Source organism: Pan paniscus, chromosome 14 (assembly GCF_029289425.2).
Source record: "Pan paniscus chromosome 14, NHGRI_mPanPan1-v2.0_pri, whole genome shotgun sequence".
Taxonomy (NCBI): Eukaryota; Metazoa; Chordata; class Mammalia; order Primates; family Hominidae; genus Pan; species Pan paniscus.
The window spans coordinates 3315569-3342965 of record NC_073263.2 but is presented as its reverse complement, the minus strand read 5'-3'; the positions used below and the strand labels follow the sequence as shown (position 1 = coordinate 3342965).

At 37.1% G+C, this 27397-nt stretch overlaps 1 pseudogene; it reads right to left on the bottom strand.

Moving 5' to 3' along the window:
* Positions 1-909: 909 nt before the first annotated feature.
* Positions 910-25748, bottom strand: LOC129395078 (protein FRG1B-like; annotated as a pseudogene).
* Between the last annotated feature and the right edge of the window lie 1649 nt (positions 25749-27397).

Here is a 27397-nt window from a genome sequence, read left to right as displayed (position 1 = left end):
GATGACCCAGATGTTGGAATTAGTGTGGATTTTTAAAGTAGTTATTGTAATTCTTACTAAAATCAAAACCCCAAAAACCCATAAAATAAATGGATAGGAAATCACAGCAGAGAAGAAGAAACTACAATAATAACAAAGGCTCAAGTGGAAATTCTAGAAGTGAGAAAGTTTTCAAAATTAAAAAATAACAATCAGTTGTGTTCAGGAGCAGCTTGGAGGTGGTAAAGAGTCAATGAACCTTAAAATACAATTGAAATGATTCAATCTGAAAAATGTGAGCAGTCATAGGTTGGGGTGAGGGAGCTTTCCTTTGGTTAGTGCTTTTAGGTAGTCTTGGTTTTGATATGATTACTAGACTGATCCGTCAGGGGCATGCTAAGCCAGAGTTTATCTTGGTTTCAGTAGTGCTTTAACCAAAACTCATGATATTCTTGTGTACAAGATGGAAGAAGAGTGGACCAGATGACAATATTTAGATGCAGTCATTCTTAACCTCCGTTGCTCTCCCAGTGGTCTAGCTGGGGTTTGTATAAAGTGGAATGGGAGGAATAGGGAAGGAGCCCCCACCTACCCTCTCCCCTTGTCCACTTGTCCTCCTCCACTAGTGGATAAAGTCCACGGGAACAGGCAAGTTATTTTAAATCTGTATCTTCTGTTGTCAAGATCTGTAATCAGTTCTGCTCGCTGGACTGGGGAGAGGAACCAAGGGAACATGAGGGTGAACGGGTTGACATGGAGTCCAGGAACACACTGTGCCTACATGCAGAATGTTTGTGCCAGGAAAGCCAGTCAGCAGGCAGATGGTCTCAGATACCAAGCTAGGGTTGGGAAGCAGGATTCAGTCTCCTGAAGGCGTGTTCCTCATTCTGTGGTTTGTATCACTTGAACCAACCTCAGTCCTGAGGCAGAATTTCCCGTGGCATCTGATACACAGCCTGGATTTGGAGCACTCACTGGGATTAGATGCCACGGGAATATTGTGTTTAGGAACTCTGAAAGAGATAGGCTTCAACAAAGCAGACCTAAGCAACACGTAGCGTCTGAACTTCTTTATCAGCTTCCATTCCAGCCCAAGAGGACAAAAGCATCACATACATATCCACTGTGGCAAACCTTTCCTCAGTAGGGAGTTTTCCCAGTACTACTCTCCCCTCTGTTCTGAGACTACTTGCTCCTTTGTAATGTTTCTACTTTCTGTCCCACTCCCTAATAGATGATTTGTCCTTTCTGCCCGGCCCCCTAGTTCTGATATTTGGATTGTCTGTGATCTGGATACTACTTAGGAGGTAGAATCAAAGCCTTGTTGATTGGATTGGGAGTTTCTAACTTCCTATTAAAGGCACTGATTAAGCATCTATTGTATAAAGTAAGTAAGATTATGATCCAGTAAGAAAGATTCCACAAGTAGCGCAGGAAGAATTGGTTTCTACTACACTTCATGCTTCAGGACAGGAAATCCAGAAAAAAATTATGTGGTATGTTAAGTGTGTACTGTAAGTTTCATTTCCATGTGAAAAACTGTAGTTAGCTAAAAAGTACATCCATGAAGAATCCTGATTAAACTTGTTTAATCCTGGTTAAACTAGGTACTAGCTAAATAATAATTTCACAACAACTCAAGAACTCTGTAAAAGCATTTCCTCTGAATATTTTATTCAGAAAAAAATACAAAAAGATAGGGCAGAAACAAAAATCTCAGTCATTTGCAGTATCTGTCGGCTTTCAATTTGGTTCTCTTTTTTAAACAAAGAAAAATAGTAAAATTAATCTATGTAAAACATGCCACATATATTCAACTGCTACTAAATATAAAAAGCTTTAAAACTGTGTGTTCAATTTTGGTTACTGTATTACCACAACACTTATATTAAAATATGTATACTTTCAAAGTTGGTTTCTATAAAAAATGGATTCTAATCTTATAAAAGTTATTTCCTAATATTCAATAAATGTCACCTAAGGGCTTTTTCAATCCAAATAGCAATTTTAATTATTATAGAATTTAAAGATGCTTTAAATTTCCATTTAATAGGGTGAGAATGCTGTATTATTACGAGTGATAAAAGTTACAGGACATAGAGGTTATTCCGTTTTAGAGTCCACATCCTGATTATATTTTATATCCTCTTCTTGATTTCTTACAACTAGATACATACTCACTTGCTCAGCTGGAAAAAACTCTTAACATTATTTACTGACTTTAGGTATGAACTCTACCAGCTAGTTAATAGAAAATATGTAATTAAACATTGCCTTTATCAAGTAATGTAAAAAAAGTGTAAGAGTAACTTTGCAACATAGGACTTGAATGAGCGGCTGGTGATTATCAAAATCTGGCACTTAATTGATTTATACTTGTACACTCACAGCTAAATGTCTCTACCTGTTTTTCTATGTTGTAAATCTAGGACACTACTTATCTACATAGGAAGAGTAATAAATATTAATAATGTGCTATGATAAACATCCTGCACTCTTCCAAATCTTACAATAAAACTGTTTCAATTTCACTTGTTCAGCTTTTATACTTAGTTTTTTAGTTGATCTATGCTTATTTTAAGGAACCTGAACTACTCTAACAGAATCCACATAATTTTTATATTAGTCAAACTGCTTCTTTCTAACTCTGGTTCTAATAGTTATAAAAAGATGATGATAAATTTATGAAGTAGATACAGTCAAACCTGAATTTCTTAAAATATATACTTAGAATCGGTTATAATTTTTAGATATTCTTTCTTGACAGTCTTTTCCCAAACTCATGATGTCCTCTCTAGGTAATATTGCCACACTCATAAATTAGAAATAAACACAAAAATGTGAAAACTACAGTAATTTAAGAGAATATAGGTTTTCTACATGCCATTTCTATGGGCTACTGAAAATAGTGAAAATAAGTAAATAAATAGCTACCTGTCCAGAAGCGTCTCATGAAAAATCCATCTTTCTGAGCCTTTTTTAAGAATTTTACTCTCTTCTTTACTTATTTTAAATTTGTGGTCTTGGAAGCTCTGAAATTTCTTTCTGCAAAGAAAATGTCTTCATTGAAAAATACCTCAAACTGATTATACATATTTACTATTAAATTTGTAAATACTGTTAATTTCTTTTTCACTTATTAAAAAGATCTAATTGTAGGCCAGGCACAGTGGCTCATGCCAGCAATCCCAGCACTTTGGGAGGCCAAGGCAGGTGGATCACTCGAGGTCAGGAGTTCAAGAACAGCCTGGCCAACATGGTGAAACCCCATCTCTACTAAAAATACAAAAATTAGCCGAGTGTAGTGGTGCGTGCCTGTAGTCCCAGCTACTCGGGAGGCTGAGGCAGGAGAATCACATGAACCTGGGAGGAGGAGGATGCGATGAGCCGAGATCATGGCACTGCACTCCAGTCTGGGGGACAGAGTGAGACTCTGTCTCGGGGGAGAAAAAAAAAAAAGTCTAATTGTATTTTTTTAAATAAGCTGGAGATTTTGAACAACAAAGATGACCTTCATAACCTCTCAAGAGGAGGGCCACTCATTGACTGGGTAGCAGAAGGCCCCACTTCTATTAAGTCATGCTGGCTGGAGTCCCCTGTGTCCTGGCCATAGCACAGCCTTTGACTGGCATCAGGCCCATTCTATGAATGAATAGAGAGATTGACTAACCAGAGTGACTACCTTTGGGAGCTGGTAGGATGATTAGGAAAACTGAACCCTCAAGAAGAGAAAAGCATTGAGCTCAGTGCTCTGTCCTAGAGGCTACATTGTGTTGCCTCTTCTTGTCCATCAGTTTTCATTTTTTCAGACAGGGTCTTACTCTGTCACCCAGGCTGGAATGCAGTGGTGATCCGAGCTCACCGCAGCCTTGAACTCCTGGGCTCAATCCTCCTGTCTCAGCCTTCCGTGTAGCTGGGCCTACAGGCATGCATCACCATCCCCAGCTAATTAGGTAATTTATTTTGAAAGCACTTTGAGAAGCACTTCACTGTCAAATCTGTAGGTCTAAAAGGAAAATCATACATACACATAATTGATTTCACATTGTTTTACATTTCCTTAGTCTTCTTCTGGAATGTCATCTTTTTTCTTGGTTCCTCTTTCAGCACAGGATCTAATCTAGATATTGGAAAAGAGAATCCAATGGGTTATATGTTTATCTTCCACCTTCCCCACTTTACGCATCACATAAGAACATTCGAGATGATTTCTTATGCAGAAGAAAAAATTAACTGAGCAACAATATTCAGAAAAAGACAGGTTCTGGCTATGTGTTTTTACTTCATATATATAATCTATATGAGTAAGTGCTATCACATGCTTTCTCCACAGCCCTTGTGTCAGAAACACTACAGACAAAATTATTTCAGAAACACTTTACACATCAGATCCTGCTAGGCAATAAAGAAATCATTAATTTAATTTTGTCCGCCAAGTGAATACACTGGGATCAAATTATCCCTAGTAGACAAGTGTTCATTTGATCAGATTAAAAGCTTAATAGCTATTTTACATTGCACAGACTATTACCAAAGTATTAAATCTTTTAACATTACACAACTTGTTTTTAATTAATTGTGACCCACCTCTTTTACTAGCTTCTTATATCCTCCTAAGTTTGGATAGATGTTTACTATCACATGTCATAAGTTAATTAATCTGCATTCAACAATTAGGATCGCCCACAGAACAGGCAATTGGCAATGGTAAGGACTCAAGTCTCCTAAGGGATCTCTGTGGCCAGAGTCCAGTTCCAGGGCTGCTTAGAAAGTGATGACAAATAACGTGTTTGTGCCAATGACATCTTTGTGACAGTTTTGATTGGAGGGGTCCCAGACCTGAAAACATTCCCTGCTAGGGCCTGTAGCACAATGCTACCTTTAGTAAGAGGGGTCTGTGTTCTGGTAGACAAGGCAAGCTCATAAAGGTGAAGGGCTGACAGAGATTAGGACAGCCTGCAATTAAATGGTACAAAAAGAGTCCTAAATAATCACTGTTCAGAGCTTCCAAGTACTTGACTAACCAAAAAGACCCAGAAAACTTTGTATTTCATCTGAAAATTGCTTTAAATCATGAAAAATGCAATCTTTGTATAAGTATCTTTGTATCTTTGTATAAGTGCAAAGCACTGCACATATATTTGCAATTGTTGCCTTCAGTAACACTTTTGTGATGATATCCAGATGAAAAATAATTTAAACATGATACAATAAAATATAAATAAATAAAATTAAATGTAAGTCACAAACCCATCTGCATTTCCCCAATGACCTGTTTCCTGAGAAGCAATGTGCTATGAAATACTGAGAGTGGCCTCTGGAGTCAGCTGGGCCTGGCTGCACATCCTGTCTTACCACACCTTGAAATCACTGTGATTTCCATGAACTGACTGACAAAAACCACGAGGATGTAAGGAGGGTCAGAGGCTGTCTTCCTGTCTGTAAGGCTGAGTTCAAATCCACCTCACAGGAGCATTATGGAAATTCAAGACTACAACGCATGTGCCGGATGCATGCAACGAAAAAATATAACATTTCACTTCTCTAACTGTAAGAAAATACCTACATTTTAGATTGAAATTGTTTTAGATTTAGATTTGAAAGTATCTGAAATCAAGACTATTCTAAAAAGAAAATCAAACATATGACCGGAAATCTAACATGAAGCACATACAGAGAATTGATAGATGCTTTTAAATTACATTGGTAGTAGAGAAAAATGTAACATAAATTTTTATGCTCTAATTATAAGAATGAAGGGCATTTTAGAAAAGGCATTTGCCCCCTCTCTTAGAGCCTTCCACTCTGGCCCCCACAATGCCTTACAGAGCAAATCTGGGTCAGACTGGATGCAACCTGTGATTCCCAACAGAGGCAAACAAAGTAAGGTTCTGGATGGTCAGTACTGGGATGGAATGCCAAGACACAGAAAAGCCATGTGTCAAGAAGGGGGGAGTTATTCTTTAGACACATCCTGGTATATGTTTATCATTAAAGATCAGTGCCTTTGCTCAGTACTGCGATGGAATGCCAAGACACAGAAAAACCATGTGTCAAGAAGGGGGGAGTTGTTCCTTAGACACATCCTGGTATATGTATATCATTAAAGATCAGTGGCTTTTGTGAGTCTAAAAAATTAATCCTTAAATGTTTTCATCAAGTTCCAGTTAACTACCTGATTTATCTAGGTTATATTAACAGTATTATTTGGAATTTCACCTTGATATGAAGATGTCTGTGTAACTTTTACAATGATGTAAAACAAAGAGTAGGATTAGGGAGGGCACAGGCCACTGGTGCAATGGATAACACATCTGACTATGGATGAGGGAATTTAGCCTGGAATAAGGAACTTTTATTTCCAGCTTAGTGATGCACATGAATTTTAAAAATAAAATAAAAACCATGTTTTATGTGATTCATGTTTCTCCTAATGCAAAGAAGACAGGTACTATTAATAAAAATATTTTTAAAATGTAAGGGCTAAGGCCTCAGAAGTTCTGCTATGATTTTTTACATTTCATAGAGTGATTATCATCACAGAAGCTCAAGCATTACATAAATACAAACACGTATACCCTGACCTGGTAATTCTGCTTCTGGAAATTTATCTTCAGGTCCACCCGCACATCTACAAATTGATGCATATTCAATGTTATGTACTGCAGCACTGTTTATAAGAGCAAAAGACTGGAAACAGCCTAAATTTCCATCTACAAAAGACTAAATAAATTAAGGTACATCCCTAAAATGGAATTTTGTGTGGCTGTTAAAAAAGAGAGAGAGAGAAAGAGAGGAAAAGCAAGACAAAGAGAAAACTTTCTACATTCAAACTAATAGTAGAAAACTCTCCAAGATACAATTTTAAGGAAAAAAAAATCAAAGTCGAGAAGACTATAGAGGAGGTTGTCTTTAGAGTAAAACAGTTGAAAATTATAAATATATTCATATGTTTATAAAGAAACTTTAGGAGGCTATAAAAAAACAAAACAAAGGGAACGAGGAACAGGAGCTGGGACACAGGTGAGTAAGATGCATGGCAGGCATGTATCTTAATCTTTATATGCTTTTATTTAAAAATGTTGGACCACGTGTACATGTTATCTATCTAAAAAATCAGATTTTAAAATACAAGCAAGAAAACAAGAAAATGAAAGCCTAAAAGGAGCATGTGGAACTACCAGAAAAATATACTAATCCATGGAGATAATGGCAAGGTAGTTCCTAGATGCACTGATTTGTCTAACATATTGTATAAACAAGCCATCAACTATGGGATTTATAATTTAAAATGAGTCTATTTGAAACACCACATTATAAAAAGCTATTAACTAAATCTTTAAAGTGACAGTAAATGATGACTTAACATTTTAAAGAGATACAGTCACATCGCATGTGTGAATGCAGTCATCTGTATAAAATGTCATCATTACCTTGATCATTTCTTCTTCTGCTGTTTTACTTTTTGCTTCTATGTCCCCTGCTTCATTGCATCTAATAAAGCAGCTATTTGAGGCCAACAAAGCCATTTTCCCCTAAGTGAAACAAAATAACAAAATAGCCATGAGGATACTTCTTGTGGAAGAAACATTAAGTGTTTAGACTGAATTAATTTTTCCTCCCTGATTTAAAAATCACAGAAAAGAACTTAGAGAAAAACCTGAAAAATATAATACAAGAACATATAGAAAAGGAAACCAAAATCACCTTTCATTTTACTATTCAAAGATTACCACAATAAACATTTGTAATGTATCTTCCTAGTAGGACTAAATTCTAATTAGATGAGGTAGGATTGCTTCCTTTCTGAAAGATCTACTGAAGATGAAACTGATTTAGTTCTGTTTGGAAAATTAACTTTAAAAACAGGAACATAATTATGAATGCACACTTTATTCAAATATTAACATTTTAAATAAAATTTATTTTCTTCACAATTAGAAAACATGAAAAGGTACATACAATACCTTTGGTGTTTTGAATTTAAGAATCAATGTCTGAGGGACTTTTGTGTGTGAAAATAAATATTCATATACATTTTTAGTTGTTTAATGTTTGATGTATTACACTGCTTTCTATTAAACAAAACTTTAAAAACAGATTTTCTTGTGTATCTAAATCTGGGTTACAAATTTGGTTAGCTTAACTCCCGTAACAAATATAATGTTTATTTATAACTTGTATTTGGTTGATTCTTTTGGAAAACTTGGAATACCATAACATTTAGACAAAATATTTATAAATACAATGATTACAAAATATGTTAACCTTATATCACATCCAGTTAAAAATGTGCTGATAACATGGATTTAATTTCTTAGTCAAGTCCCAAGGGCTGGGTGGTCTCTCATCTGGATGGCTCCTGGTGAGCCCTGGAACATGGCGGTGTGGTCCAAGGCGATTTAAACCTGTGCCACAGATTATTCAGCTGAGTCCTTTTTGAAATAGAGTTTTAAGACCCTCTTTCATTTAAATTTAAATTTTTGAAACTTAGCGTCCTTCCTAAAAATAAAATGAAAAGAACTTTCCTAAAGTGTTGTATTATTAGTACTATCTAAGTCATTATCCTGGCCTTATGAAATATTGGCATTTTCTACTGGTGTAACTTTTATTAGAAACATCTCATCACAACTAGTAGGATCATCTCAAAGGGGTTGCAACACATTAACAGGTAATGAAATCAATGTAGTGTTTCCTAAACGGTATTGGGTGGGCTGGGGGGAAAAGGAATACACACAGACACACAGAGGAAGGGGTAAAAGAGAATAAGAAATATCAAGGTGCATAACACCTGGATAAGTAAGTATTGTTAAGTACAACTCTTGCTTCAGTTATGCATATGTGTGTGCTGGGCTGCAATGTAAAAATGCATTTCTCAATGGATTGGGTCAAAATAGTTTTCAAGTCACTGACTTAAGATATTATCCTAGGGGATGAAGAAATTAGTCTAAGTGATTACCTCTTTCTGGTGGGATGTTTGTTTAATCTGTCAACTTAGAAAACACTGCTGAGTTCCTATTTTCAGTTCATTATTGTATACTACCAAAGCTGCTACTCAAAGGCTGAGCTTATCTTCTATTTGCTTGTTCTGCGTGGTACCCACTGGTCCTTACTGTTTTTGATATAGTTATCTACTTTTTAAAGACAGTTTAGCACTCACATATTTTTTGTTCAATCTTTACTTCTCTCACAGAAAAAGGAAATCATGTATTCTGTATCAACAAAGATTTAACAAAACATCCATATACTACAACTGTCTACTTACTAAAATTAAGAATTAGTATATTATCTTTCTTTCTTATATTAAAACTATCTTTTCATACACTAATTTAAGCTTATGAACTGAAAGTCTTTTAGAGATAATTTACTTCAATGAACTATTATTATTTATATTTTATACACAAATTGTCACAACTTGTTCTTAGCTAGCTCCACTGTTCTCTTACAGTCTGTAATGTTTCTGAAAGCATCCATGATTTCTGCTACAAGGAACATACTTAGGAACTATTCTGTTTTCCTACTCTGTGACCTAAAATTGACTGGTTCTTCGGTGGAAATGAGATCCATATCTAGGCACTAATGGTACACAGAAATAATTGTGGGCAAAAGTACTAAAGCTATTTTTGTTGCACTATATTTTGAGATCTCTTTAAGGCTCTATGTTCTTACTGATTTATTCCTATTTAATGTATTATACTATTGCATCCTACTTTTTCTTTTTAAATATATTATGATTGACTGTTACAGACTTTCTGTTAAACTGACAGGAAGTTTTTATAAACAATAACAGCACTTATATTTTTAAAGGCTGGTTCCTATTGTTCTCTTGGTTCAACTGCATCTGAATGCCCAACAAGAAGCTCATCTGAATTTATACCAAGATATTTTCCATAGCCAGATTTCAGGGCAATTCTATACATTAATAAGATAGATAAAATTTAAAAACTGACAGAAAATTAATTATAGGACATCAAAACAGGACATGTGTATGTGTGGGGGTGTGTACATATCTAAAATTTCAGACTGGACATATTCCAAGTGTTCAGAAGATGCATGTGGCTGAGTGGTGACTCACACCTGTAATCTCTGTGCTTTGGGAAGGCAATGGGAGAATTGCTTGAGGCAAGAAGTTCAAGATCAGCCTGGACATCATAGTGAGACCCCATTTCTACAAAAAATTTTAAAAGTTAGCTGGGCATGGTGGTGTGCACATGTAATACCAGCTACTTGGGAGGCTGATGCAGGAGGAGTGCTTGAGCCCAGAAATTTGAGGTTATAGTGAACTATGTTCACACCACTGCCCTCCAGCCTGGGTGACAGAGTGAGACTCTGTGCCTTCAAAAAAAAAAAAAAAAAAGCTACATGTGACTAGTTGTTGCTATATTGGACAGTGCAGTTTTAAATTTAGTTTCATATTTTGCTTTTTTAATATAAACATTGTACCTTATATATTACATAATAAATATTTTCAAAATTCGTCATTCTTCAATTATACCTCTTTAGTTATGAACTTCAATAATTACTAAAACTTTATGTCATTAAACTGTTTTCCAGAAAATGCTGCTTCCATTTACATTCTTACCTCAAATTAACAGAGCATGTTTTGTATCATGGATTTTTTTTTAAACATTATGACTCTAAAAAAATACTTGAAAACGTGATATGGAAAAAACAGTATCCTATTAATTTGCATTTTAGTAGTTAACTAGAATAACAATTGTTTTTCTTTTCCTTTCCTTTTTAGTTTTTAGATTATCTGGTAATGTGCCTTGTCCACTTTTCTATTCAGATCTGATTGTTCGCAATTTTTCTACTGGGGTCTTCAGTGCTATGAATTTTATACAAGATACATATGAAGAGTAAGAACTCACTGCCTATTAAGATTGTTGTAAATATTTTCCTCATTTGTCAGTTAATTTTCTTTATATTCCTTTTTTGTTTATAATTGTAAAGCAGTTTAAAACTATTGAATTTTTTCTTCCTCTGCTTTTATTCTTTGTCTTTCACCCTACTTATCTGACTTCCAAAGAAAGTACAGAAATAATCATCTTAATGTGATTTTTTAAAATTATGATTTCTTTTACCTTACCAAGAATCTCCTTGGATGCCAGAATTGACTTTTACTCCTTTATACGTTAATGATTATATAACAGAAATCATTATCATGTCGATGTAACCAATTACTAAAATATGTAAATTCACTTTCAGTATCTTTTACCCAAAGAATCATTCTATACTTCTGCACAAGGTGAGAATAAAAAAGGCTACTTTATAAAATGACTGAAAAAATAGTGAGTAAAAATATTCTTTTGGTCGTTATGATGCTGTAACATTCTCTGCTGGTTTCAACAATATTCCTTTTTTTAGTCTTCCTGTTTGTCTTTAGACTTCCAAACAGTGAGTTTAAATATCATAGCAACAGTGAACCAGGTTTTGCACTATTTGATTTATTTTTTAATCTATCTTACTTGGTGTGTGAAATTATTAATCTTCATTTTTTAACTTACATATCTTTTTTCCAGCCTAGCATTATATATTGATAGGAAATCCACTAAAAGTAGATCACAAAATCTACTTTTCAAAAAAGCTATTTCGTTTTTTATATCAAAATTACTGTGGGCTTAAGACAGATACTAAAATTTTTAATGAATACAATTAAATTTTTAAAATAACTGGTTACTAATTATATTACAACATAAGCTCACCTGGAATCAGATAATTTGACAGCCATAAACTGCTCTGGAGGACTAGGGCCCTCATCAACTATTGGAGAAAAAACGTTTGAAAATAAATTTGACATTTGCTATAAATATAAAGACATTATTTTGCTTTAAAAAATGTGGCTATTTTCTTCCGCAATTAAATGTAAGAATATTCAGATATACTGATGTCACTGTAATACTGTATCTTTGGAATCAAGATCTATTTTACCTTCTTGTAACTACAGTGCTAATTTTATACACTGAGTAAGACAGGGTGATATAATGCTTATTTAATAACTTTCAAGATAGCTTATCTTTATGTTTTAAAATACAGTCATAAATAAGCACTTATTTAAAAAAGCTAAACGCTTTCATTTATTCAATGGATGGCCTTGCTGACCAAATGATACTGCTTTTTACCTTCTAATTACTTCATATCTCATTAGTGCTTCCTCTGATGGGCTAAAGAAAATGAGGAAACTTCAAATTGTTAAATGCACCCAGGTTAGTTTTGGTAATAGGTCTGAATAAAAAAGAAATTCAAATATGTTTGACTCAAGTAGGTTTTCTTTTTTCTTTCCACTTACTATTTTAATTATTCATATTGTTTTGATTTCCAAAGATACTCTTATGGAACTATATGGAATGTTTTCAAATGCTTATATTAGAAAGAGGGACTTCCCAATGGCTGGTAAATATTAAGGAATTAAAAATTGGAAGAGTCAAATGCAATGGTTCCATTTCTTTGGAAAATGTTTGAGACTAGTTAGAGTTTGGCCTGAGTGAATGAATGTCCTAAAATCTACACTTGTGGCAGGATCTTCCCTTCCAGACACAAACCTTCTTTGTGTGGAGCTCCCAGGGTAAAAAGACCATTGTCGAGTGCATGTATATAGGTTCCCTCATCCATTTCAATGGCTATGGTTCCTGAAATTCCACCAAAGTTTGTTACCGTCCACCAGATTCCTAAAAAATAAAATTGATATTTCAACTTTACATTTTAGTTTTGACACAGAGTTCTTTGTTATTATAACTTAGTTTTTAAAACTTTTTATTTTGCAGTCATAAGAAATACTACAAAGATCTCACATATCCTTCACTCACTTTGTCTCAATGATGACATCCTGCATAAGTATCATACATTGTTAGAATCAGGAAACTGACATTGATATAATCCATGAAGCTTATTCAGATTTCACCAGTTTTACATGTACTTGTTTGCATGTATGTGCACAGATTCATGTGACTACCAGCACAGTCAGGATTAGGTTTTTAAAATACACAATAGCAACATACAGCCAGGCATGGGGGTGCATGCCTGTAATCCCAGCTACTTGGGGAGCTGTGAAAGAGGATCACTTGAGCCCAGGAGTTCAAGGTTATAGTGAGCTATGATCACGCCACTGCACTCTAGCCTGAGTGACAGAACAAGATCCTGTCTCAAAAAAAGACCAAAACAAAACAAAAGGCAACATGTGAGGGTACAAAGTGATATATGGAGAACGGTCTCTCTCATGATAGACCCCAGCCATCTATTCATGCCTGCTTTCCCGAGGCAATGCCTATCATAATGCTTCTTAAAAATGCCTCTACAGGAAGACTTTCTAGCATAGTAATCTTTTTTTTTTTTTTTTGAGATGGAGTCTTGCTCTGTCACCCAGACTGGAGTGCAGTGAGGCAGTCTTGGCTCACTGCAACCTCCACCTCCTGGGTTCAAAGAATTCTCTGCCTCATCTTCCCAAGTAGCTGCAGTTACAAGAGCCTGCCACCATGCCTAAATATTTTTTTTTGTATTTTTAGTAGAGATGGGGTTTCACCACATTGGCCAGGCTGGTCTTGAACTCCTGACCTCGTGATCCACCTGCCTCTGCCTCCCAAAGTGCTGGGATTACAGGTGTGAGCCACTGCACCCGGCCAGTAATCTTAACAACGATTTTAGATTGAAAGCAAAATGAGCAGAATCTATGTCTATGTATACTAATTTCCAATTTGCCAATAGAAATGTTAGACTCTAGCAACAATTATTTTAGCAGCTGTTATAAAAGTTTACATCTTAATGTTAAAAAATATCCTCAAACCTTCTCCTAAATTGTACTTTAACTAGAGTAGAAATGAGTCAATCATTAACTGGATATGACATATTAAGGAATTCTTGTTAATTTTACAAGGTCTGATAATGACATAGTATAATGTATAAAAGTAAACAACAAAACAGGTGATGAGAGAAAGACATACCACATTAAGAAATGTACATTTATGTACTTACGGGTAAAATGATGTAATATCTGTGATTTTACTTAAAATTTTCTTGTAAAAAACGTGTGTGGGGGGTGCATGTAAATGAAAGGAGATTGGCAAAATATTGATAATTAATGCTGGGGCCTGGGCACATGGGGGACTCATTATATTCTTCTATGTATGGATTAGTTTGGATATTTCCATAACGAAAAGGTTTTAAAGATTCAGTTAATTCCACTGCACAAAATTTTCTATTCAACTAAACATTTCATGCTTTTCATAATCAATTTTAAAATACATAAAATTTCAGCTAAAATGAAGTTGGACCCTTATCTAACACCAAACACAAAAAGTAACTTAAAATAGACCACAGACCTAAATGTAAGAGATAAAGTTACAAAACTTTTAGAAGAAATTGGAAAAGCTTCACGACAATGAATTTGGCAATGATTTCTTATATAGAACATCAAAGGCACAGGCAACAAAAGAAAACACAGACAAACTGGACTTCATCAGAATTAAAAACTTTTGTGCATCAAGAACCACTGTCAACAGAGTAAAAGGCAACCCAGAGAATGGAGAAAATATTTGTAAACTACATACAATATAAGGAATTAATATCCAGACTACATAGAGAACTCCAAAAAGACAAATACCACAATTCAAAACTGGGCAAAGGATATACATGGACATTGCTCCAAAGATGATATACAAATGGCCAATAAGCACTCGAAAAGATGCTCAACATCACTAGTCACTAGGGAAATATAAATCAAAACCATAATGCAATACCACATCACACCCATTAGAATGCTATTATCAAAACAAACAAAAAACAGAAACCAAGAAAACCAGAAAAACAAATGTTGGGCAGGTTGTGGAGAAACTGAAACCCTGTGCAATGCTGGTGGGAAGGTAAAATGGTGCATGTATTTAAATGTCACTGAAGTGTACACATAAAAACAGAAAAACTGGCACATTCTCCTTGAAGAGGTCCTTCTTCAAGGAGAACTACAAACCACTGTTCAAGGAAATAAAAGAGGATATAAACAAATGGAAGAACATTCCATGCTCATGGGTAGGAAGAATCAATATCGTGAAAATGGCCATACTGCCCAAGGTAATTTACAGATTCAATGCCATCACCATCAAGCTGCCAATGACTTTCTTCACAGAATTGGAAAAAACTACTTTAAAGTTCATATGGAACCAAAAAAGATCCCGCATTGCCAAGTCAATCCTGAGCCAAAAGAACAAAGCTGGAGGCATCACACTACCTGACTTCAAACTATACTACAAGGCTACAGTAATGAAAACAGCATGGTACTGGTACCAAAACAGAGATATAGATCAATGGAACAGAACAGAGCCTTCAGAAATAACGCCATGTATCTACAACTATCTGATCTTTGACAAACCTGAGAAAAACAAGCAATAGGGAAAGGATTCCCTATTTAATAAATGGTGCTGGGAAAACTGGCTAGCCATATGTAGAAAGCTGAAAATGGATCCCTTCCTTATACCTTATACAAAAATCAATTCAAGATGGATTAAAGACTTAAATGTTAGACCTAAAACCATAAAAACCCTAGAAGAAAACCTAGGCATTACCATTCAGGACATAGGCATGGGCAAGGACTTCATGTCTAAAACACCAAAACCAATGGCAACAAAAAGCCAAAATTGACAAATGGGATCTAATGAAACTAAAGAGATTCTGCAAAGCAAAAGAAACTATCATCAGAGTGAACAGGCAACCTACAAAACGGGAGAAAATTTTTGCAACCTACTCATCTGACAAAGGGCTAATATCCAGAATCTACAGTGAACTCAAACAAATTTACAAGAAAAAACAAACAACCCCATCAAAAAGTGGGCGAAGGACATGAACAGACACTTCTCAAAAGAAGACATCTATGCAGCCAAAAAACACATGAAAAAATGCTTATCATCACTGGCCATCAGAGAAATGCAAATCAAAACCACAATGAGATACCATCTCACACCAGTTAGAATGGCGATCATTAAAAAGTCAGGAAACAGCAGGTGCTGGGGAGCATGTGGAGAAATAGGAACACTTTTACACTGTTGGTGGGACTGTAAACTAGTTCAACCATTGTGGAAGTCAGTGTGGCGATTCCTCAGGGATCTAGAACTAGAAATACCATTTGACCCAGCCATCCCATTACTGGGTATATACCCAAAGGACCATAAATCATGCTGCTATAAAGACACATGCACACGTATGTTTATTGTGGCATTATTCACAATAGCAAAGACTTGGAACCAATCCAAATGTCCAACAATGATAGACTGGATTAAGAAAATGTGGCACATATACACCATGGAATACTATGCAGCCATAAAAAATGATGAGTTCATGTCCTTTGTAGGGACATGGATGAAATTGGAAATCATCATTCTTAGTAAACTATCACAAGAACAAAAAACCAAACACCGCATATTCTCACTCATAGGTGGGAACTGAACAATGAGAACACATGGACACAGGAAGGGGAACATCACACTCTGGGGACGGTTGTGGGGTGGGTGGAGGGGGGAGGGATAGCATTGGGAGATATACCTAATGCTAGATGATGAGTTACTGGGTGCAGCACACCAGCATGGCACATGTATACATATGTAAGTAACCTGCACATTGTGCACTTGTACCCTAAAACTTAAAGTATAATTATAATAAAGAAAAAAAAAAGAAAAACTGGCCAATTCTATATTCTGTATATTTTACCTCCACACACACACACAAAAACAATGGAGAAAAAGAAAATTAATCAAAATTAAAATTTCAGCTAAAGACGATTAGAAAGCAATAAAACTAATGACAATTTAGATGATTGAGTTATAGCTACAATTGTTTTCAGTAAAAGAAATAATGCTTTATTCAGAATCATTATGAACAGTGTGATGATTAGCAAGCCTTTCTTATAAATGTAACAGTTAATAATTTTAACTTAGTTTTATTTTGTATGTTCTATGCCACGTTCACCAAGTACACTTAATATTAAATAAAATCATTTAAATATAATATCTCATTAATGTTTTGCAAATGAAGAAGAAATTTCTGGCAGACAAGCTCCTCAAAATTTTCACACTCTGTCCAAGTAGGGAAATGATACAATAACATTACTTATAATATTGTCAACTGAAAAAGAAATTACTTTGAGCAGATGCCAGTATTTTTTCTCAATGGGATTTCAAAGAATAAGAAAGCTAAACACAGTATCATCAAGAATTAAATGTGAGCATTCTGTCTACTTTCTGCAAGTGGCCTACATTCAACCTTTGAAGGTATGCTTATATGTTTAGCGACTAAAGTAACATAACATAATATTTAACGGTGCCACTCCGGGGTTTTAGCTGTGAAAAAGCAGTGGATCCTAAGAACAGTGGGCACTGAAGTTGCCTGTCTCTACGTCAGGTGACAGCTCAAGCTGTGTATATGCTGCAGACGCCCAAGCTGAATTTAAGAGAATCCACTCAAAAACATTACTTGCTATTTAGACACATGCTTAAAGTTATTTCCTTTTAAACCTTAGGCAGATGGTGAAATATTTCCGCTGTGTTGTCTCACAATGCATAACAAAGCTTTTCACATATTTTCACATAGTTGAGAATGTTCCCATATGTCTGGCATGCCTGTAATCCAGCACTTTGAGAGGTGGAAGCAGGAGAATCATTTAAGCCCAAGAGTTCAAAATCAGCCTAGGCAACAAAAGGAGACCCCCATCTCTACAAAAAAATTAAGAAATTAGCTGGGTATGGGGGTACAAGGCTGTGGTCCCAGCTACTCGGGAGTCCAAGGTGAGAGGACTGCTTGAGCCTACGAGGTCGAGGGTGCACCAAGCCATGATCATGTCACTGCACTCCAGCCTGAGCAACAAAGCAACAGCCTGTCTCAAAAAAAAAAAAAAACAAAAAAAAAAAACTGGCCCGATGCACCAGTGTCATGGCTGATAAGATACTACCAGGGCACCCTCATTCTAGCATCAAGGCTGTGTGACAGCTCACCTCACATTCTGACTAACCCAGTGCTTCTGTGCTAAGGACCCCCTTAAATCTCTGCCTTCATTATGTGCTTGGCACAAAGGAATGATATATCTTAGATTTGGAAAGGGAATTTTCTTCCCCAATCTTACTGTAGTCTAAGTACTCTTCACAGACCTTCTATTAACCCATAGCTGACTTAGCTTTAGTTCCTGGGTAAATCAAATTTGTGTTTTGCAAACTACGATGTTGTAAGTTCAATTGCTTCTGAATCTAGCAGAGCTCAGTGAAAATCCTTGCTTACAGACAGGCTCATTTTTATTAATGTCACACATGGTACTCTCCATGTGAAAGACAGAGTTTCTTTCATCCTATTTACCAATCCCTTCAGATCCTTGTGAGGAACCAACAGAGGGGCTTTAAAAAATTAAAAGGTTTTTTTCTTTCCCTTCACAAATAGGCACTTGCTTACTTATACGGCAAGTTTAGAAAATCCACAATGCAAAAGAAGGTGGAAGGACAAAGAGAAAAAGATGCAGAAGGACTTCCTCTTCCAGCCAAGATGGACTTGCCCTCCCACCATGACCAACGAGAAAACTGAAACTGGATAGAATATTTGAGAAAACTGTTTTCGGGGACTGGAACACAGGCAGAACAGGACTGTGATATTTGAGAACAGGAAAACACAGGAGGCAAATCTCACACACACTTCTGTTTTCTGCCCAATGGCAGTTTCTTGACCACGCAGAGAGGTAGAGACCTCCAAAAATGAGGCAATGTCACTGTCACTAAGCTGAGAGTCTTGCAGTGCTAACATGTTTGGAGTTTATAGAATAAGGTACTGGAGAAGAGGGAACTACATACAGGTGAGGCCTCGGAATAGTATGCAAAAGTTCTCTGCAGGTCTGGGGCCAAGGGCTGGGGGGAGTGCATACAGTAGGCAGGCTCCACAAGGCCTCTGCAGAGTAGCTGGCACTTCTGAGGGCTGACTGGAGATGCCAGAGATCACACAAATTTGGGACACAGCAGAGTGGACAGAACTCACCAAGTATACTTAGAACATGTGGCTGAGGCCCATGAGGATGAGCCTTTCCTAGAGTAAGAGTCACTGTCTAAGTCTACAGGCAAAAACCTAATAAATAACCACGAACTAACAAAGGCCCGGCTTGACAGGAGAAAAAGGGTGGTCAAATAATTTAACTAGGCATCAAGATATTTAACAGAAATAAAGGTTAAAATGTTATGAAAATGAAAGACTGAATTTATAAGGAAGACTTAACAATCCTAAATGCGTACACATGACAGCTTCAAAATACTTTAAGCAAAAACTGCTCAAGTAGACAGATCTAGAATTACAGCTGGAGATTCTAACATAACTCTCATTACATTGTAGGATGAATAAAAAATCAGTAAGGACACAGATGTGCATAGTCACAAGCTCCACCAGTTGATCTAACTGACATCTAAAAAACACTGAACCGCCGGGTGCCATGGCTCACGCCCGTAATCCCAGCACTTTGGAAGGCCGAGGTGGGTGGGTCGCCTGAGGTCAGGAGTTTGAGACCAGCTTGGCCAACGTGGTGAAACCCCATCTCTATTAAAAATATTTAAGAAATTAGCCAGGCATGGTGGCAGGTGCCTGTAATTCCAGCTCCTCCGGAGGCTGAGGCAGGAGAATCACTTGAACCTGGGAGGCAGAGGCTGCAGTGAGCCGAGATTGTGCCACTGCACTCCAGCCTGCTGGGCAACAGAGCGAGAATTCGTCTCCAAAAAAAAAAAAAAAAAAACCCTGAACCAACATCTGCAGAATACACATTCTTTTCAAGTGTACGTAGAAATTCACTAAGAAAGTATGTTCTCCAACTATACTATAAATGAATTAGAAATCAGCAACCATAACATACCTATAATATCTCTATGTAGTAGAAATTAAAAACAATACACTTTTAAATAACTCAAGTGTCCATGAAAAGAAAAATCACAAGGAAAACTAGATAATATTTTGAATGGAATGAAAACGAAAACAGAATGTGTTGACTATAACTAAAACTAAAGTGGAATGAAGAGATCTAACTCTCTTCTTCAGAAGCAATAAAACAAGAGCAAAGTAAACTGAAAATAAGTTAAAGGGAGGGGAAAAAAAAGACTGAAAATACATGAAATAAAAAATGAAAAAAAGATAAAATAAGTAATACTGAAACAGGCTTGTCAAATCCTGAGGACTGCATGTGGCCCAGGCCAGCTTTGAATGCAGCCCAACACAAATTCATAAACTTTCTTGAAACATTATGAGATTTTTTTTTTTTTTTTGGCTCATCAGCTTATCGTTAGTGTATTCTATGTGTGGCCCAAGACAATTCTTCTCCTTCGATTGTGGTCCAGGGAAGCTAAAAGATTGAATACCCCTGTAGTAAAAGATCATTAATGATCTAAAATAAATGATCTTATAAAGAATTTATAAACCTCCAGCTAGACTGACTGATCCAGGAAAAAATAGAAAAAACACAAATTGCCAATATGAAGAGACTGCAATACAGATTAGATTCTACAGACATTAAAAGGATATTAAAGGAATATTCTGAACAATTTTATGCCAATAAATCCAACAACTTGGATGAAATGAAATTTTCCTAAAAGACACAAGTTACCAAAACTGACAACAGAAAAATCTGAACATATCTCTTAAAATATCTTAATTCTCCCACAAAAAATTAAAACCAAACCAAACAAAACCCTCTAGGTTCAGATGACTTCACTGGTAAATCCTATCAAACATGTAAAGAAGAAATCATACCGATCTTACACAGCTATTTCCAAAAACAGGGAAGGAGACAGCACTTCCCATCTAATTTTATGACACCCAGTATCGCCTTGACACCAAAATCAAATAAAGCCATTACAAGAAAAGGATACAAAAGTTCAATATCTCCCATCAACACCAATATAGAAATCTTAAAAAAAAAAAAAAAAAAAAACCTAGAAATCAAATCTAGCAATATCCCAAAAGGCAACGCACCACAACCAAGTGGGGTTTATCTCAGGGATGTAAAGTTAGTTTAAAAGTTGAAAATGAAACCAATGTAATTCATTGGCAAAATGAAGAAAGTTGTATAATCATCTCAGCAGACACAGAAAGAGGCATTTGACAGCATTAAACATTGTTATGATAAAAAACTCCCAAGAAACAAAGTTTAAAAGGAATGTCCTCATTTTGATAAAGGTTTTCTCTGTAGATCCTAGAGACACCATACCATATGGTGGACTACTGAAAGCTTTCTGCCTAAGCTTGGAAACAATGCAATTATGCCCATTCTCGTGACTTATGTTCAACACTATGGAAGTCCTGGGCAGTATAATAAACCAATAAAAAGCAAGACAAGATGTAAGGATCAGAAAGAAAGTAAAATGATAGTCACAGGAAACATAATTGCAAATTTCTTAGTATTCTATATAAACAAACCACTAGAAGTAATAAGTGAAACAGACTTATGAGACTACAAAGTCACTATACAAAAATCAATTGTATATCTACATACTGACAGCAGACAACTGGAAAATCAAATTCAAAAGTTCTACTGACAGTAGTGTACAATTATAAAATACTTAAGAATAAATTTTTAAACAGGCATGCAAGACTGCTACATTGAAAATTATGAAATATTGAGGCCCAATATTAAGATGTTGATTCTCCCCCAAATGATCTAGACTCAATACAATTCTCCGAGAAAATCCAACAGGCCTCACTATAGAAATTAATAAACTAATAGTAAGTACAAAGTTGGAGGACACACACTACCTGATCTCAAGACTTCATGAAATTATAGCAATCAAGAGAAATATACCAAAAGAAAAACAGACAATCGATAGAACAGGGTCCAGAAATAGACCAATATATAGAAAGATAATTGATTTTTTATGAAGATATGAAACTGGATTAATGGAAAAAGGAAACACCAGTGGTGCTGGCACAAATGGCTATCAAGATGTTAAAAAAAAAAAAAGTATATTTTGAAAACAAACTCACACCATGCCATAAATTAATTTGAGACTAAAGACAGATGTAATGTAAAAACTAAAACTATGATGCCTCTAAAAGACAACGTAGAATATTTTCCTGACTTTGGGGTAAGCAAAGATCTCTTAGATCAAAGAGATAAGGTAGTAACCATAAAAGAAAAAAATAAACTAAGCTTTATAAAAATTAACAGCTTCTGACCATCCTGGCTAACATGGTGAAACCCTGTGACTACTAAAAACACAAAAAATTAGCTGGGCGTGGTGGCAGGTGCCTGTAGTCCCAGCTACTTGGGAGGCTGAGGAAGGAGAATGGCATGAACCTGGGAGGTGGAGCTTGCAGTGAACCGAGATTGCGCCACTGCCCTCCAGCCTGGGCGACAGAGTGAGACTCCATCTCAAAAAAAAAAAAAAAAAAAAAAAAGCTGTCCATCCAAAAACCACCATTAAGAAACTGAAAAGGAAAAACTCAGACTGGGAGAAAAGACTGACAACACCATCAACTTTTGGCAAGGGTGTAACTGGAGAACTAATTCATTCTTGGTGGGAGGGTAAAATGGCACAACCACTTTAGAAAATTTTTGGCAGTTTCTTATATAGTTAAACATTCACTTATCCTTTGACACAGCAATTCCACATCTACATATCTACCCTAGATATATACCCTAATTTTAGAATTGTTGATTTGCCATTTCAAAAGCAATGATTCTTCCAGAACATTAGTTTTATACCATTCCATATTTTATATATTTTTAAGCTTCCATAATTTATCAAGATTCAAAATGCAACTTGCCAAGTTTTAAAACAGAAAAAAAAAGTATGGAAACAGCTAAACGGAAAACAGGCTGGTTAAGTGTGTTTGGGTCAGTTTATTTCTAGTATCATTTACAGGCTACCCTGATATTGTATTTAAAATTTTCATTCATTTCAGAGTTCACAAAATAATGATTTTTCCTGTGAAGATACTTCGTTTAAGAGACAACTGACTTCTACAACTAAAATGTATACATGTTCAAAGAAAATAAATTGTAAAATATATTTGGTTGAATAACATTTACATTAAGCCTTTAAAATTATGTATCAGAATCTCTGGCTATTAAGCAGTCTAATGGTGCCTACTAAGTCAGAGAGTTGTAATTCTTCTCTCCTGTGCTCTGTTCTGATAATGAAGTAAAGGCATCAGTAGCATCTACTGTGCTAAAGAATAAATGGAATTTACAAATGTAGGTAATATTTAAGCACTTTAAGACAAATATGAATACATCATAAATTTCTAACTAGGAAAATATTTTCAATGAGATCTCAAGAACTGTTAACTTTTTTTCAGAATAAAGCACTGAAATCTCACTCACCAACATATCAAACTGGGTTTCTTCATCTTCTTCTCTTCTTATCTTTCCTCTTTTTCTTCTTACTACAGGACATAATTTATATAGATGAGTTTAGGTATATCGATTTGTGTGATAAATAAATATCATAAGATTGAAACTTGGAAGTCTTTTAAGCTGTTGCATTTATAAATTATTGATTTAGGAAGACTTACATTGCTATGCCCTCTTAAATACAGTACTGAGAAGTTGCTTCAGGCTTTGTACATATCATGTTAAAGTTCAAAGCAGATTGTAGAGCCACACTGCCAGATTTTAAATCCTGGTTCTGTCATTTCTTAGCTCTGTGATTTTTGGAAAAGGTACTGAATCTCTCTGTGAGTCAGTTTCCCCACTTAAAAAATTAGGATAATAACTTAACACTTAAGGCTATTGTGAGGATTAAGAGGTAATATGTATCTTCACACATTGCTGGTGGAAATGTAAAATGGTGCAGCATCTACAGGAAACAGTTTGGGGTTCCTCAAAAAGTTAAAGAGTTACCATATGACCCAGCAATTTTACTCCTAAGTATGTATACCCAAGGGAAATGAAAACATACACCCACAAAAATACTTACATAAGAATATTCACACTAGCATTAGTCACAATAGTCAAAAAGGGGAAACAACCTAAATGTTCATCAACTGATGAATGGATGAACAAAATGCTACATCCATACAATGGAATACTATGCAGTCATAAAAAGGAACAAGTGCTACAACAATGATGGACCTCAAGAATGTTATAAATGAAAGAAGCCAGATACAAAAGGCCACATGTTGCATGATTTCTTAGGAAATATTCAGAATAGGCAATTTCACATAGATAGCAGACTAGTGGTTGCCAAGGACTAGGAGAGGGGGAGGATGGGATGTGACTGCTTTAATGGGTAGGAAGAGATTCTTCTGAGATGATGAAAATGCTGAGCAACTAGACAGTAGTGAACCTCTTGAATATATACTAAAAACCACTGACTGTAAAAAAGGGTGAATTTTATAATTATGAATTACATCGCAATAAAAAAAAAACCCAAGAGCGATTTGAAAAAAGTTAATGTGCAAAGTGCCTACAACAATTTCTTGGTGCATTGAAAGTGCTATATAAGCATTAATTATGATTATTACGATAATCTTAAGACACTCTTGTCTGCATTTTCATCATAAAGTTTTCAGAAGATAACTCACCACTCCTCACAGGAAATTCACAGGGTAAAAATCTCACATTCATTCAGGATATACCTGCCGTTTATTCTGGCATCTTCATGAGGCCAGACTCCTCGAGAGGATTCTCAAGGGCAGTGGCTTCAGCTCACTCCTTGATATTTTCTTTCCATCTTGCCTAACAATATCAAAAGCTTTGTTTATCACGGAGACCAGGAGGAAATGCTCAATATTTGTATGTACAGTTAACCTCAGGCAAATCTGCCAGTTATAAAAGAAGCGGGGATATGAATGCACAGGTATTTTTCTCCTAAAGAGCTAATAAATTACCACGACGACCTCCTCCTCACATTTGGCTCAATTTATTTACTGCATATATGTTCTCTCATTTAATCCTCAGTCTTCTAAAGGTATAAAAAATGGCCTGAAAGTATAAATGTGTAAACGGAGGTTCAAAGATATTTGATCTCTTAATGAGTAAATGGAAGTGCAGACATATTAACCAATTTGCCACAAATTACAAAATTAGTAAATGACAGAGTGCAGGTTCCAGCCCATATCCCTATCAAAGCCCATATACACCTCAACCACTGTGTGATTCATCCTGGTTTCACTCTACATATTAGCTTAGAAAAAATTAATCAATAATTTTTCCAGGAAGAGACAATGGAGAAAAGAATAATCCCTAATAAAGGAAGTTATTATCATGAACTACGAGATCACACTAACGCAGACCCACCAGGCAGAGACCTGGAGAGATGCCTCAGAGGACCGAAACTCGTGGGTACGGGGCCACGGGTCACCCGCCCGTCTATCCTGTTTCCAGGGTCGTCCGCGCGGGAGGCTGCCCCTCTCTGCACAGGCGCCAGGAACCGCGGTCCGGCCTCCGTCCAGCCCGGACAGGGGCCAGGGCGAAGCCTGGGAGGCCACAAAGCCGGCTCTCCGCGCCACGGATTCCACCGGATTCGAGGGGGTGGAGTGCGTCCGAAAAGAACTGAGGAGGCTCCCGCCGGAGCTGCAGGACCCACCTCTTCGCCTTCGTTCCCTTAAGCACAAGCTTGGTAGACTTCACATGGGAGTACTCGGCCATGGTTCCGGGAGACTTCTGCGCGGAGAGGCTGAAGCCGGCTCAGGACGAATATGTGACCCAGAGCAGCACCACGGCGGGGAGGAACAGAAGTGGAGGCGAAGTAAACACTCCCTAACAGCGTACGTCTGTCCAGAACCCGCCTTCGTCTTCACCCAAACGCTGAATGGCTGAGATTTCCACTTCCGGGTTTCTGCCGGGGAGCTACGGCGGCCGCAGAGGGCCGAAAGGTGTCCGTACGCAGCTGCTCCGTGGCGCCCTCTCGAGGAGCCCCTGAGGATTCGTGCCTCCCAGAGGTGGGGAAAGCCCGCCCGAGGCGCCGGTGCTGACGGTGGCGGGACTGCCGGGCTCGCTGTGGAACCGCCTCCCGCTAGAGCTGCGGGCTGGCGACGGTCCCCGCGGGGGCAGGAAGCGGCTCAGCCTTCCCTCGCCGGCCTGCGGCGGCGCGTCTGGAAGCGCTGGCCACTCGTGCATGGGTCACTCGGGGCTGTGCCTCGCGCGACCGTGTGTGCAGGAAACAAGCAGGAAATACCCTAAAATAGAATGAAGCGCCATGTTGAGGGCCGCGGACGTCGCAAGTGCTGTGGGAATGTGGGCTGAGGTGGAGAGTTACAGGCGCGTGTTACAGGCTCAGGGGTCAGGAAGAAGCTTAATCGTGGAGGCGGCATCTGAGGAGGGTCTTGAACGCTGGGCAGGCTTTTTCCCGATAGAGATGGAGGAAGCTAGCCGTGTCTGATGGAGGAAACTAGCCCTGTCAGATGGAGGAAACAGGGCAGAGGCGTGGAGGGAGCCATGCAGCGCTGGTGTGAGGAGCCGCGAGCAGGCCAGGCCTGTAAAGCAGAGTGATGGGAGCCAGGATAGAGAAGGCAAGTCGGGGTCCAGTGGTCGCTGAAGAATTTGAATGAAATCAGTAAACAGGTGAGAGGGATCCATCGCAAGAGTATGGGATGAAAGGAGGAGTAGTCCACGGTGATTCCTCTGCAGCGGTGGGTATTCTTAATCGCGTATGTGACACCAAAACGGTGGGTATTATTGATAGCGTATGTGACACCAAAACCACCCCACTCAAGCTGTGGCTCTTTCCTTAAAGTACAAAACAGAGACCAGTTGGGTTCCAAGCATCCACGAAGATCTTATTAAATTCGTGATCCCTGGTGGCACCACGGAGTCAGGATTGGCTCATCTCAAACCTGACTCAGAAACAAAACCATCTCAATGTGCAGAGATGAGCTTCCTTACCCGCTATCATAACATATTTTCTGGTGTTTTCACAGTGCTGCCCTTCCTAATCCCCATTCCACGGCAATCCACATGCCATGATGCCCAGAGGCATTAACAAAGGAGACACACAGGGGCTCCTCACGTTGGCTTTCCATGGTTTTGATGAAAATCTCACTGTCTTCATCTCATACAATGTGGTTAGTAATAGTACCATTTAGGTTTGAGGAATTAAATGGTATAAATTATATAGGGTGCTTATTATAATCTACATGGAAAATGCCTAGGATATGTTAGCTATGCTTATCACCAGCATTGTTATATGATGGTAATAAACAGATAGTCAGGAATGCCGACACCAAAAAAATGGATACATGCTCTGAGGGAATGAATGTGGAGAGATCAGAAGGTCAAGAACAAAGCCGTACAACATGTCTGCAGTAAAGGGATAGAGAAAAGAAAGGCTATAAAAGAAGGAATGAAACAGAGTTAGAGTAAAATTATAAAATCAAAGCTAAGGAGAATTTCCAGAAAGGGTAATATCATTTAATATCATAGAAGTTTAGGAGCACAAGATGGAAAAAAGGCCTCTGGGTAACTGACATTGAGGCAGTCTTTAGGAAA